The following is a 2,476-nucleotide window of genomic DNA, read 5'->3' as shown; positions in this document are numbered from 1 at the left end:
ATAAATCTCTAGCCTTGGGCTTGGAGCCTTGACAGGGGCATTTACACTTTAAAGAAAAGCAGTTAGATCCTAGGGGAAGTCATTTATAAACCAAAAGGTAGGAGGGGAGGGGGCTAATCAAGTTCTCCAAAGTGGAAAGTGGAGAAGAACTCTCACTTTCCCAGGCACTAATTCTCAGGACAGTGTTCTTAGTTTATTTTGCATCCAGGCTTGGGTTAGTTATCCATTACAATACAACTGAAACAGAAACCCACTCATTGGCCACAGGGTGAAAGGATGGAATTTGATACTGCCATCATGACTAGAGAATTTGGGAAACATGCTAAAAAGGAAGGATTCACAGATGAGGAGTTCTGAAAATATATACAATAAAAAAATTTGTCCAAATCTTTGGTTGAACTCTGAATTGTGCAAGCATGAGAGAGATTTCAAGGAGCCTAAGAGTTACAAGTCTGAGAAAAGTGTGTTATTTCAGTTTTGACAATGCAAGGAAAATGAAATTTGTATTTGAGTCCAGCTTAATTGGCCCAATGCCAAAGCAGAAATCAGTACTCTTCTGAAGCCAATAATAGAATCCATCTATGATGGATTATCCAGAGTATTCAATGTAAGTTTTTAAAATTATTCTACCTATGAAGGAATAGAAAAATGTGACTCCTAGAGAAGGGAGTAAACAGTTCAGAGAAAGTCTCCAGTATGATGCAGATGTTGGACTTAGTAAAGTAGAACTTTGAAGATGTTAAAATAGACAAATTTAAGAATGAAAAGGAAACCAGCCAATGAATTTATGGATGGGGAATCTTGGCAGAGAAATGGAACCTGAAGAAGAAGTCTAAATGGAAATTTGAGAACTGAAAAAAACCAATATCTAAACATAATTCACTGATGGATTTAACAACGAATTGGAAATGGCAGAAGTAAGAGTAACCTGGAAATTAGAGCTATAGAAATAATAGAAATAATAACATGGAAAACTAAGAGAAAATGGTAAAAATTTAAACAGCCTGAAAGACTTATCAAATGATATCATGTAGTTTTTTCCTCTATATTTTAATTGAATCATTATAATTTTACCTAATAGTGAGATTCCTTGCAACATATTCCTTGCAACATATCATGTACATACACATGATATAACGGGGTATACCTGGAGTCATATGGTAGTTTCATTTCTAGTCTTTTGAGGAACATCCATACTGATTTTCATTGTGCTTATACTAATTTAAAGTCCCACCAACAATGTAAAAGTGTTCTGTTTCCTCCCCAATGCTCTCCAGCATTTATTATTGTTTACATTCTTGAAGGCTACTCTTGTAACAGGATAAAACCTCAGTGTAGATTTGGTTTGCATTTTTAATATTTTTTCAGATATTTGTTGGCTCTTTGCATTTATTCTTTTTGAGAAATGTCTGTTTAGTTAATTTGATCATTTATTAATTGGGTTTTTGTTTTTCTTGCGTTAAGTTTTTTAAGTTCCTGATATTAATGGATATTAATATATTATATTCTGGATATGAATCCTCTGCCATAAGAGTAGTTAGCAAAGATTTTCTCCTATTATATATGTTCTCTCTTCTCCCTTCACATTTAAAAAAAATTTTTTAGTTGTAGATGGACACAATATCTTTATTTATTTTTATGTGGTGCTGAGGATAGAACTGACAGCCCCAGTCCTCCCTTCACATTCTTAATTTTCTTTTGCTGTGTAGTAACTTTGTAATTTGATGCCATCCCATTTGTTATTTCTTGGTATTATTTCCTGAGCTTTATGGGTTCTGTTAAGGAAGATGCTGCCCATGCCTCTGTATTAAAATATTGACTCTGTCTTTTAGCTGTTGCAATATTTTTGGTCTAATTTCTAGGTCTTTGATTCATTTTGAGTTGACTTTTGTTCAGGGTGACTGATAGGGATCTTGACTTGCTATTCTACACAAGGATAATTAGTTTTTCCAGCATCATTTATTAAAAATACTGTCTTTTCTCCAATATGTTTTTGGTATCTTTGCCAAGGATCAGATGACTGTGTCTGTGTGTGTTAGTCTGTGCCTTCTCTTCAGCTCTATTAGCCTATGTGTCTTTTTTTGTACCAGTACCATGTAGTTTTCATTACTGCAGTTCTGCAAAATAATTTGAAGCCAAGTATTGCAATGCCTCCAGCTTTGCTTGCTTTGGCTAGTCTTAATCTTTAATTCTTCTAAATGAATTTTAATAACCATTTTTTTCTAGTTTTGTGAAGAATATCATTGGTAATTTGATAGGTATTGCATTGAATCTGTACATCAGTTTTGGTATTATGACCATTTAAACAGTGTTAATTCTGCCTATCCATGAACATGTGTCTTCTAGTGTCTTCTTCTATTTCTTTCTTCAGTATTCTATTATCAATGTAGAGGTCATTTGCCTCCTTGGTTAGATTTGTTCCTAGGTTGTTTTTTTTTTTTTTTTTTTTTTTTTTTTTTTTTTTTTTTTTTTTTTT

This window comes from Marmota marmota, unplaced genomic scaffold, assembly GCF_001458135.2.
Source record: "Marmota marmota marmota unplaced genomic scaffold, marMar, whole genome shotgun sequence".
NCBI classification, from domain to species: domain Eukaryota; kingdom Metazoa; phylum Chordata; class Mammalia; order Rodentia; family Sciuridae; genus Marmota; species Marmota marmota.
This window is presented reverse-complemented; position numbering follows the sequence as displayed.